General features: G+C 40.6%; 1 pseudogene; it reads right to left on the bottom strand.

The window, feature by feature from the left end:
* Positions 1–6,726: 6,726 nt before the first annotated feature.
* Positions 6,727–8,561, bottom strand: LOC115760689 (annotated as a pseudogene).
* Between the last annotated feature and the right edge of the window lie 5,179 nt (positions 8,562–13,740).

The raw sequence follows: 13,740 nt of genomic DNA, 5'->3' as shown, positions 1-13,740 counted from the left end.
TTCACTTAACGTGTGTACAACCATAAATAATATTCATATGTATGTGTGTTCGTCTCAGTGTGTGTGTGTGTGTGTGTAACATGTGAGTGATTTTGTTGTGCTTGACTTTCTGCAAATGAAAAACCAACAGCAGAACTTCCTCAACTGCTGAGTGCATGTTGCATTTTGAATGACCCAAGTGAAAGTTGATGAATAACCACAAATGTGTGTGTGCGTGAGTGTGAGTGTGTCTTTGTGTCTGTGTGTAGGATATACCAAAATGCGATACTAGAAACATTTGCTGAAACACCAAGCGCATACTTCAATTACACGGCAGCTGTACAAAAAGCAGCTGCCAAATAGCAACTGGCAACTGGCACATTTTGCGCTTAATTTCATTTCCGTTTAAGTGCCCGTACAAATGGCAGACCCGGCCCCCAGCTAACACCGACCACCCCGGGCAGCCTCTGGGGCGGCCGGTCATCCTTGTCCAAAAGGCACAACAATGGAGCAGTTGGTGCCATTTGAGTATTGAGTTGAGCAGTAAATTTCATTTTAAAAGCATTTCATTTACATTTTGTCCATTTATGTTGCCATTGAAATTTGAGCTAACAACTTTTTGGCCAACATCGGCAGCAGCAGCAGTAGCAGCAGAAGCTCACGTTGCGCACTGCGAGACATTTTATTGTTTTACCATTATTTCAGGTGTGTGTGCGCGTGTAAGTGTGTGTGCCAACGATTTTTATGACCCAAACGTAGCGTGCCGAGTTCCTGATCCGCTTCCTGCTCACTAATCCGTCTGTGTTTTTAGTGCCGAAAATTTTAACGATGCGTCTTTGGAATTTGCTTAAGGAATCTATAAGCAAGTTGTGTGTGTGTGTAGGGGTGTGTGTTTGCGTGTGTATGTAGGGTATGTGAGTATTGCTGCTCTCCCCCAGCGATTTTTCACTTCGTCTGGCTCTTTTGTTGCAGCCGTTGTTTGTTTTTATGCGCGACCATTGGTTGAACGCTTCGCTGCTTTGATTTGCCAGATCCAGATCCAGAGCCAGAACCAGAGCCGTGCCTGTGCCCTTTGCCCAGTGTCTTTGGCATTGGCCTGACCCGGGACCTGGGCCGTCAACGACTCCGTTTCCAATTCTCGATTACTTGGACAGAGAGCCACGGCAAGGCGCACTCGTGCGCTACTCGGTCTACAAAGCAACAAATCGAGTTTGCGAATAAATGAAATTACTTTTCGGTCTAATGACCATCATCTGCTGATTTTATTAGATTTGTTTTTGCTTTGCTCTGTTTGTTTGCTGCTGCTACTGCAACTACTCTGAACTCTTGAGCCGGCGACTGTCTGTGGCTGCAGTGTACGAACGTGGAACGGTAACACAAACCTGGCTAACCGGCAGCCAACTTTAAATGACTTTTGTGCCCAATCGCTGTAAGCAAATGGTTGATAAGGCTGCTTTGCTCCCAGCTGGGGGACTGGCACCAGGTTCAAGGGTCAAGCACAGTTGTTGACTGCGCTTAGCATAATTTCTATTAGAATGTAATAGCCAATGACACTGGCTGACAACAGCTATTCATGTCTTGCTAGTAATATATTTTGGCTTAGTCTAAAACAAAGCATTAAAGCATTTTATAACTTTTATATAATTTACTTTACACCTGCCCATATGAATATCGAAAAATGCAAAAAAGTTTATGTAATATATACATATGCACACATGTAATATATACATATGCACACACATGCACACATATTTGCATATACTTGTATGTATGTATGCATTTTTGCATATATGTATTTATGTGTATGCAATCATACATGTATGTTTGTATGCATGTAAGCACATATAGGCATGCATGTCGATAAAAGAATATACATATATGTATATATGCAAACATGTGAATACATGCTTGGATACATGCATACATATATAAATATATGCAAGCGCATGTACACATGTATGCGCATGTACATATGCATTAACACATGCATGCACATGTATACATGCATACACACATACATACATACAGACACACACCCATACATACATACATACATACATACATATATACATATATACATATGTATATATGTGTATATATATATACATATATACATATACATATATACATATACATATATACATATACATATATACATATATATATATGTATATATGTATATATATATATACATATATACATGTACATATATACATAAATACATATGCATATATACATACATATGTGCATACATACATACACTAAAAAAAAAAAACAAAAAAAAAAACAAAAAAAATACCAAAAATAATACCAAAAAAACACCAAAAAAAAAACACCAAAAAAATAACACCAAAAAAAAGCACCAAAAAAAAGCACCAAAAAAAATCACCAAAAAAAAACACCAAAAAAAAATCACTAACTACTAGCTGGGTATGAAAAACTGCAGAGCCTACTTGAATTCTTGAGAATCGAGGAGTAGAGCACTTCATAAAAGTTCGTTTTATTTAAATTTGCAGCGCAACGACTAATAAGGTTGGTCTGCTGGAAAACAAACATGCATGCATATATATATATATATATGCATACATACATACATGCATACACTAACACACACACGCCCACACACACACACACCTACATACGCACACACAAACACACACACACGCACATATATATACTTATATGCCTTCGTACAAAATACTTGTATACTTACAGACAATATTACAAACATACATACACATATACTTACATACATGTGTATACATATGTGTGCCATACATACATACAGACATATACGCACAGACACATCCACATACATGCATACTTTAATGGCTGCACATCAAATTCTTAATTTACGTACACACCAAAATACATATGATCATATCTACACACGTATATACATACATACATGCGTACACATACAAATACATACTCACTTATACAATAATACTGCATTTTCGATTTTCGGCACAATTTGTTAATAAAACATAAACGTTTGTCTATTTATTTCATGATTTCTTATACCCAATTTGATTATTCAGCCAATGTCATTAATTTAGCTCTTTTTTCTTCTTTTGCCTGTTGAGTAATGTTCCTGTCGGTGCTTAGCCCAATTTTGGCACAACGAACAATTTGAGGGCAACAAATCCGTGTCGGCAGCTTGTTTTGTTATTATTTCATTTTCAAATATATTTTGGCTTCGAATTTTGTTTGCTAATGTAGCAGAACCCCCCGCAGCTGTTGCTCGGCTGGGCTGCCACCCTGCCAGGTTCACCTGTTGTGCGCCTTCCGCATTTTGCCTCTGACATTTCATTTTTTATGAAACATCTTATTTTTCTAATTTGCAACAGCAGGTGTCGCCATTTTGTGCCATTTTGTTTACAACACGGTCTCTGACATTGGCAATATGAGAGGCCAAAAGAGCTCACTGCTCTGGGATCTGGGCTCCGGGCTTCGGGCTGCGGGCTGCGGGCTCCCCCTTCAATTTCAATGTCCTGGCAATTTTCATGCTGTTTAATAACGCGCTGTTCCTCATGTTGTTGTTGTTTTTGTTGGTGTTGCTTGGGTGTAAATTCAGTTTACTGTAAAATTTAATAGAAAGGAAATTTTTCGCACAACTGGCGCATGTGACTTTATATGGTTGTGTGCGTGTGTGCATGTGTGTGTGTGCAAATTGGCGTCCTTTGTTTATAGTGTTTCACATGTTTGCATATAAAGTGAAAATTCTTATTAAGCGTGCTGTAAAAATGCGTTTAATAAGCTGAACGCACAATCAGACGCTGTTTGTTGTTTGTTGCTGCTTTTAAGATTACCAAAATGAAAGGAACAAAATCCACGCCAGGCCCCAATATTTCGGAGCTAACCCACATACATCTAGAGGAATTGGGTCTTGGCGTCTTTATTAATTCATAAAATGGCGTCGACAGGTGCCGTCGACGATTTGCTATATGTGTTCGTTTGCCAGTTACGTTTATGGGCCCAGAGTGCCCGCACATATACTTGCGCGTATGCAGCACAACAGCTTGTTTTAAGAAACCAAACCAAACAAAATTGAAATTTTCTTTTTTTTTTTGCAAATGCACGTGAGTGTAACCAAGTGCCGAGGGGGAAGTGAAACAAACGCAATACACGGCGACAAACAAACAAGCCAGGAAACATGCTCACACTGCGAATCGCCTCATACCAACAATAATTCGTTATCTCTGGGGCGTATCAAAATCACGCTTGATTAACTTTTTCAAGTCATTTAACAAATAAGCAATAAAATCCGTACATTTCTCTCCGGCCAAACGGAGACCCAGCAGCAGCAGCAGCAACAGCCGCCGTTTATGCGCCTTGAGCCAATTGCGAGCTGCTTGCGAGTATGTTTTTTAATTTGCCTCCATTGATGTCCTTATGTCCTCCAAATGGCCAATAAAACCCTGACATTTAACCATTCTAAATAAGTATCTATATATATTATATTAAATAGTTATCGGGTATAAATGCACAAGTATGCCACGAGATTTTGTTTTTCTAGTTGCAGCCGATCCTCCTGAAAACTTACAGGATTTGAAGCTTCCAAATATATAATCACAAACGATGAATGAAGATCGTGAAGGTAAATAATAAAAATCAAGAATATATGACAGAAACTTTGTAAGGCCTGGTACGATTATATGGATAGAGTAACAGAAATATATATATTTTAATTAATTTTAATACCCTGTACTCATTAGAAATCAGTTTAAAAGGGTAAAAGGGCTCTGCGCATTTGTATGTAAGCTGCAGAAATACTCGATCGAGATTAAGAACAAAACATTTATAAAACTATTGAAATTCTGTAATACACACTCCTCCAATACTCACGTACGTTGTGTCATGTAAATGCTTAAGAGATAAAGTTTTTGGCAAACGCTTGACACTAAACAGATTGAAATGAAAATTGTTTGTTTGCCGGGTCTTAATCCTGATTAGTTTAGCGGTCAATATTTGCCCAAATTGAGTTATACAGAAACAAGAGACGCCTGTTAGTTAGGCATAAATATCTGGAATAGAAAGCTGTTGAACACACGGATACATTTGTATATACGTGTGTGCGTGTGTGTGTGTCTGTGGTGTGTTGCCAAGGCAGTAAATTAAATACACAGTTAGTCAGGAGACGAAGGCAGACAGAGGTAGGAGACCAGGCGCAGGACCTTTGTGTTGTGTGTCTCTGGTTGCGGCTAATGGCCAAATGGAATTTTCGTAAATTAGCATTAATTAATCAATGTAGCAAATGAATTTGTAAGCCAGATTTGTCCAAGGTGAGCAACAGCCGAGTCATTAAATAAATAAAACCCTCAGTTTGTATATTTGCCTGCGGTCGAGGCCGCCAGTCAGCCAGTCAGCCAGCCAGCCAGTCAGCCGCGCACCGGAGTCCCACATTCAAAGTGTAATCAAGCAGTTTCTGATTTGACATTTGAAAGCGAGATTAAATTTGATTATGCACAAATGCTCCTAGCCACAAGCACACAGTTTGGAATTTTGGTGGCAGGGACAACGTCTTTGCGTTGGGCTCCAACTGCTTCGCTGGCTCTGCAAACCCTTGGCAACTGCCAGCTGCTTGCAGTCAAATACTGTGCACCCGAATCTGCATCTGCAAATACACATGCACATGTATGTGTGCAAATTAAATATTGAGCAAAGCATGTGGCATTTGTTGCCTCGACTGTGATTAGCTCTAATGTTATGTGCATGACTGCGTGGGCGTAGAACAAATACGAAGCTAAAGGATGCATATGTATATATGCACATATGTAGGTAGCACATGTTATCAAGTCGGGATAATAAACGTCATAGATTGAACGGCTTTAAGGAAATTTCATTGTCAAAAATCCAAACAATTTATCGTAAATAATAACATCAGAGAGCATCAAAGACCAATCAACGGCAAGCTGGCTGGCTTTGGCAGCTTGATGAGAGCTGCAAGTCGAGTTAAGCTAGCAGTCAAACACAAGCACACATACACACACACACACACACACACACAGGCACACACACGCATACACTAAACGGCAGGCACAGCTGTGTGGGATCAGGCACAGCTTAAGACACTCAATCAAATGTGAAAATCAATTGCTGCCACACGCTAATCAGACAACATTTATACGGCTGCTAGTCTGGCACAACGTCAAATCAAAAATAGAAATCGAGCTGTCAAGCCCTGCGCACACACACGCGCGCACACACACATACTACGCAACATACATATACTTTGCATACTTTTGCGCGTCGTCGACAGCGACTAAGCAAAGCCGAACGTTTATGGTCGTAAATTCGATTTGCGCTTCAATCAACACCTGCACACACATCTTCATCTTCATCTTCGACTCCGCAAATTGTCTGTTGCGTAATTGAAAATGACAGCACAGACTATCAGACAGACGGACGGACAGACAGGTAGACTGACAGCTGCAGCGAGGTTGACAAGCGCCGGAAAAACAAATTGTAAAATTCTAAATAAATAAGCTCAAGAAATACTCTCAAATAAATTGCAAGTAACTCATAGCTCATGGGCTTGTGTAACAAAAGTCAATTTAATTTAACTATTTTAAATTTTTCGAAGAATGCGCATTCACAAGGTGGAAACATCCCGTTTACATTAATATTTGATTTATTTTGCTTCCTTTATTCAAAATGGAATGTTCTAAATAACAAAGGTAAATTTGTATTCTACGCAATTCTCAATTCGCATATTTACAATGTGGAAATAAAAAACTTGGTTCGTTAACTGTGTCGCATACTTCACTCGCGCAAAGTAATCCATTTAATACACTGTTCCAAACATACATTTCGAAAATAATTACTTTTTAACCAAAAAAAAATCGGCCTTTCTGTGCCTAATTTTGCGAGCAGGCTAATTGGTACATGAACTGGATGACTGTGCGTGTTGGGCGGCCAGTCATACTGTTCTTCAGTAGATAGGGCAGGGTATTGATAGAGGTCAACATGCCAGTACCGCGGATGTCCAGATGAGCCCAATCGAGGCAGGGCACCAGTGTGTGCAGAACGGCAGCTGCCAAGCTGGAGGAGGCTGGTCCGCGTCCAGAGTTGCTCATGTCATAGGTGGAGTTCTTGGTGACGATCTGTTTGAAGTAGCGGAAGAGCGGCATGCGCCAGATACGATCTCCGGTGATGCTGCCCGCCTTACGGAATTCTTTGGCCACATAGCTAGAGTTACTCCAGAGACCAGTAGCACTGCCTCCGAGTCCCTGGTTGACACCCTGGCCGATTGTGCCAATGCTGACAATCATCTTGGGCTTGAAGTTGGCCTGCGCGTAGAGCAAAGGATCAGCTAGCATAACCACCGGCGCCTTGTCCACATTCTTAATGCCAAGCGTGACGCCGTTCAGCAGAGTCACCACATCGCCGCATTTAACTGCCATGCCGGATGGCATGTGTTCGCACAGGGGCATCACCGCCGAGATGTTCATGGGCAGCGAAAGGGCGGCGGCGGCGCGGAGAACGCCCACGCAGACGGCGGCTCCAGCCATGGATCCGCGGTATTGGTCCATGCCGTCTTTCCTCTTAAGGCAGAGGCCGCCACTGTGGAAGGTCAGACCCTGGCCCAACAACAGCACGGCTTTGTCTTCGGGCGATGTGCCGCAGTAGGTGCACTCGAGTAGAAGTGGCGGCTCGCAGGAGCCCTTGGCAATCATTAGGAAGGAGTTCAGGCTCATGTCTTCTATCCAGTCCATCGATCGCACTTCCACAGAAACGCCGCATGGGCACAATGCATCGACAGTTGCTTGCGCGAAAATGGAAGGGGTCATCTGATTAGCTGGTGTATCGGAGAGACGACGCGCCAGATTCTGGGATTCGGCCTTGAACAGACCACGGACCCAAGCGTCATGATCGCCCTTGCCATACATGTGCAGTTTGGGTGTGGGCAGACGGTTCTTCTTGCGCTTGTTGGCGTTGTAGCGCCATACGGCGAGCGCAGCACCCTCGGCAGCCTGTTCGGGGAAGTCCATGCCATCAACGTGCACCTCCGTCATGCGATGTAGCTGCAAAGCACGCGCTCCAGTTCCGGCCGCAATGCGAGTATTTTCCATACCCTCGTCCAGTTCCTCGGCTTCGTTATAGCCAGCACCTGCGGGACCCATGCCTACAACGGCTACCGTCTGGAACTCGCCGTCCAATCCATTGAAGAGCAGGCCCCTGCCGGGACGTCCGTCCATGCCGCGCTCCCGGATCAGGCTCATAATCTTGCCACCGACAGCATCGTCCAGCAAGACACCATTCTCCGAAGACTTCAGGGGTTTGTCGCCATCCTTCTGGTAGACACCAACGACCACGCCTTTCGGCTTGTCGCACTTTGAGGAGTAAGCGCGGACAGCACGCAGACGGTGCTCGTAGCTGAGCACGCGACGTGCGGATCTCAACAGACGGAGTTCACGATAAGCAGGCATATTTTCTTCTTTTTCAATAACAGTACGAGAACAAGAAAAACACAATTATACACGATTTAATTTACACTGCACGAGAATTTGAAATAATTGAAAAAAATTTTATGGAATTTTTGTTTTAACTGTTTTTTTTTTTAAGGATCTGTGCTCAGTAAGACAAGCAACACTAAAATGAATCTTATAGGGCCCTACAGACTATCACCCCAAAATTTCGACAAAGTTGAAGTCAAGGCCTGCTTTGTCCTCAAAATTTGTGCCAACAATAAATAACTGAGTGTACACAACGTATGAGTCAGCAGCTGCACTTGTTTCAGCCATTTGGCAGCTTTAAGCCGCTTAGCGAATATGATGAAAAAATGTAGAGAAATTATACTTAAAATGCAAAAAGCATGGCCAAAACAAGACCAAAAGAAATATTAATATCATATGAATTTTAATTTGTCGCCGCAGTGCGGATTGCCGGAAGCCGCTGGCCAAGTGCACAAGCACAACAATAATAATAATAATAATAATAGGTGCACATAATTAATTTTCCGAGCCACTGAATCAAGCATAATTTGGCTTAATTTTTTGGTACGAAAAATGCGCTTCAAGCGCAAATGAGTTGCTCAAACATGAGGCGTCCCAGGCACAGTCGCCAACTGAACTCAGAGTTTCGCAAAATATGCGCTTAAAATTATTCATTATTCAACTAAAATCCAACGGTCCATTAAGACCAACTTTCGGCCCGACTTGGGCCTGGAAAGAGTGTAGCTAATCACTTATGAAAAATAGAATTGGCTTGGAGCGAGGAGATCAAGCGTCAGTCGAAATTTCTGCTGACGAGTACTTCAAATAATAATTTAAATTTAAATTTAATAATAACAATATTTCAAGAATGCATGCATAGACTTATATGAATTATCATATTTAAATGTTCCGTTCGATCTGATAATTTTATCAAATAACATACTATATCAATTATTTTACAGCGCACGATGTGTAGGCTCAGTAGCGTGGTAAGCTAGACATCCGCACCTTCAGAACGAAGTCCAGGGTTCAAATTTCAAGACAGCCAAATAAATGACAATTCTTTATAGTTGTTAAATTTAAGTGCAAAGAGTCGTTTTTTTGTGAGGAGGAACTCTGTTGCTACCCACTTTTTTTTACTTCTCATCTAATTCACTCACTAAAATCCTTGTGTGACACTTGGCCATTTTTTTATTTTTTTTAAGACTAGATAATAAAACATAATCATGTTAAACAATAAAAACAGGCACTTTGCGTCCAAATTTAAAATTGCTATTTGTGAATGCCCATTAATAGTCCAGATCCACGAGAGACCAAAGTAAAATAAGTAAAATAATTTAAAACTCGATATTAAAATAACCGAAACATTTTCCATAACTTTAAAACCAGATTTTGGAAAGATATACAATTCGCGAAACTCTGTAGAAGTGCTTGGAATCAAAAGCAACTAAAGTCAGACCTTGGATTCGTGAAACCTTGTTTTCATCTTATTAGAACCCATCCCATTTTTGCAAAAGTTCTTTTCCAATCCCTAAGCAATTTTGTCAAAATTGGTTAAGTCTTAGATTAGAACCAATCGATGGTTATGATGATACAAGATTTAAATAAAGCATACACAAAACAGTTTGAATAATTTCAAATGTAGTCTGATCTCGAGAGGAATGAACTCCCCAGATTTAATGCCTAAATCAGATATAATCTCTACAGTTTATAATGAAGTCTGATCTCGGAAAGATTGGGTTCTTCGATATCCTAACACAGCTTTAGTCCCTACATTCGACCAATTATTGAAAAATGAAGTCCTTTGATCTGAACAGCTGTGTGCTTAATTGAGTATGGATAACGTTTCAATACCCTAGACTGATACGCAAGACTAATTCGTTGTGCAAATGCCATTGGGCCAAGGCCAATAAATTGATTAAAATTTGCAATTAAAATTTACCAACGTCAGTATTCATATAAATCTGTAGTTTTAATAATGCTTATCTTACTGCCCATGCACAAATAATTACGATTTGTATTTGTCAAGCAGCAAAAGGAATTCAATTTTAGTTCAACAAAGTGTGGACTTATCTTTGGCAAAATGTTTGAATTTGAATATACGACTGCCAACTGGCAACTGGCAACTGCCACAAGCATAAAAGTGTTCAAATGGAAATACGAATTTGCAGCCTGGTATTTGTCTTGCATGGGGCAAGCAAATGTGTGCCTGTGTGTGCATGTGTGGCAGAGAGCTGGAGTGTAGGTTGCCTGGGCAAAGGGATATGGATGGAATAGTGTGTGCAAATTAACCCAATAATCCTAGTGCAGCAGCTGAAATGCCCGAATCCAAATTTGAAATTTTGTTATTTCTCACCTTTGCGCTTGACCTGCTCGCCTGATAACATAGACACACGACCAAGACAGACACCAAGCAGTAGCAGCAGATATCCAACTGTGTTTCCCAGCAAATGGATGCCCTGCAGCTAAACACACACACACACATACACACTCACATACACAGAGCAATGCAAACAGAGACAAAGGGACAACAGAGAGTCGGCAGGAGAGCATGCTTGGTCAGAATACTTGTGGTTTAGCTTTTGGTCCGGCTGCTTGCTTGGCTATAAGCGACAATCATAAATGTCGCCTTGTTGGATGATAAAATATTTGCACAAGTTGAATAGTTCAAAGTATTTCATTTTAAATTAACATTTGTCTTTGCGCACTCAGTTGGAATTATGCAATGTGGTCGCCGATAAGCTCATTTCAAGCGATTTGCCCAAAGCGCAATCTTTGCTTTTTGCACCAACATTTGGGCCACTTTTCAAATTAAATAGTACAGAAATTGCCAGTATTATAGCTACACTTTAAGTCTGGCTTTAATTTGCGCATTGTAGAGCAAAGCCAGGTAGCATGCGATTTGCCATAAAGCAAAGTTTAAGCCATAATTTAGCCGGTTCGCTCTCAACTTTGGCCATGCACTTTGTCTAGCTTGAGTTAACACGCTCGCATACAGCACCGAATTGAACCCCCCTCCGCCTGAACCATGGCCTGTGACCCGTGGGCATGTGTGTGTGCGTGTACGTGTGTGATGCTCACGCATGAACACATTTTCGGGTCGCATTTGATGCTGCAGCTGTGCGAAAAGGACTTCGCAGTCCTATTAAGCGGCTTACAAGTAAAATGCTGCCAGATTTTAATTGTCTGCACGGCAGCAGTCGGGAAGTACAAGAATACAACAACAACAACAATAGAAAAGCACGTAGCACACACAGAGGCCACGCTGCGTATGCGCAATGTGACATAGACTACGCTGTGCCCGAAGGCTTATTTGGCAGAACACACGTACTTGTGTGTGCGTGTGTGTGTGTCTCTTAAGTAAATTTCAGTGTAGTCCATGGGGCTGGCAAACACTTACGGTCTGTTGCGCATCAGTTGCTTGTCATGGTTTAGCAGCCAACCAACAATCCTGCGGCAGTCGAATTAATTGTACCTGATGCAAAGTCTGCCAAAGCGACTGAAATGAACAGAGAATGCATTTTATAATACAGCATAATATTACCTAATAAAATGTTTAATGCAATTGCCTGCGCGCAATTCAATTAAATGAAATGAAAATTATTTTCTATTTGTTTTTATTTTTCTTTTTTTTTTTATACTTATATAGCTGCCGCCGTGTGCCACAAAACGGCGAAGTCAAATGGCGTGTGATAAACTTTAAATTGTTTTTTAATGGTATTTGCCGTATAATCGAAATAAAAAACAACAACACGAAAAGATTAACTGCTTGGGGGCAGGGACAGGGATACACGTAAAATTTGCAATTTGGATATTCAACGTGCGCCCGCTGCGAAACGCTGGACACAATAAAATAATGAGCACCAAATTACACAAAAAGCGTGGAAAAATGGCCGCGAGCACCATTAACCGGGCCCCAGAGTAGAAAATGAATTCTAAAAGCTTTTGCGCCAAAGTGTTGACAACCATTTTTGGTAATATGCTCAAGCAGACAGGCTGAAGGCTGGCAGGCCGAGCAGGGCCAGGACGGGAACGGCACCCTGCCGGGGCCAAAAGGATGCTAAAACAATTACAACGACGTTGGCAGGGACACAACAACAGCAGCAGCAGCAGCAGCAGGAGCAGCGACAATGACAGGCGCAGATTCCAGCAAAATTTATTTGCTATGCGATAATTTTAAAGAACAAAGACGAACATTTTCTCTAGCGACTCAGCTGCTTGTCAGGCTCGGGCTCGGGGGAAACTGCCCTATTTTATTTGGGCCCCAACTCGACCTTTGTGCAAGCCAAATGTGGCGCTCAGCGCGCGCTTTAATTAGCTCGGCAACGTTCTATAATTGCAATCTAAGGCCCGAAATTAAAATAAAACTTTCTTTAAGTTATGCTCAAATTTAGGCTGGTACTAGGTACAAAACAAAGCGTTTGACCACAAATCATGTTCATGATCCTAAAATAAGCGACCTTTAAAAATTGAGAAAAATATTAAAGTTATAAATATGTGCTGCTGTCAACTTAAGTGTGGCAAATTATTTGAAGTACTTTCAGTAAAGCGTGTAAATTTTGTTGTTGCTGGCTTTCATTTCGTTTTCATTTCTTTTTACAGACTGATTTCATTTCCACTTTTCGCAACTTTTCTAATTCTTTTGTGATTGTTATTTGCGCCTAAACTTTTTTCTTTCATTCCTATTTCATTGTTGCTGCAAAGTCAAAATTCAGGGTAGTTAAGAACGACAACTTACAATTTTTGGGGGTGTGTGCTTGCCATAACAATTCGTATGCCAGCTTCTGACTGCGCCATACTCTCTTTTCTCTGCTAAGACGATTTAAATCTGCGGGGGAAAGGGCATATTATGAAGAATATTATAAGCCAATAACCTTAAAACTGCGTACAGAAACTCTTAAATACGTATTCGGACATAAGAAATTAAGAAATATTTAAATACGATTTTCAATGACAAAGAATATACCTTAATTTTCTTACAGGTAATGAAAAAATATTGATTATATTTTGTACAATAACCTTAACACTCACAAAGTTATCAAAATGAGCTGCTTTTACGTTATAGATCATTTTTTATTAAAATTTAATTTTTATTTTACAACTAAACGCTTAGAAACTAAAATGTCGTCGATTTAACTTAAGTACAGACACAAAAGTATGCTAAAAATTCATGTTTTGCTTATTCCGCATGTCTTGGCAAGTTAAAAGTCAGAAATTGTACGAAATTAAAAATTCAGAAAAACACATACAACAATTTTACACACGAGTAGAGTATACACAAGAATGTTCATCTTAGGATATCAAATGATTTAAACAAAATATA

This window comes from Drosophila novamexicana, unplaced genomic scaffold (genome assembly GCF_003285875.2).
Source record: "Drosophila novamexicana strain 15010-1031.04,08,12 unplaced genomic scaffold, DnovRS2.1 tig00000462-arrow-pilon, whole genome shotgun sequence".
In the NCBI taxonomy this organism is placed as follows: Eukaryota; Metazoa; Arthropoda; class Insecta; order Diptera; family Drosophilidae; genus Drosophila; species Drosophila novamexicana.
The sequence above is the reverse complement of the archived record's forward strand: the minus strand, read 5'-3'. Positions and strand labels throughout refer to the sequence as shown.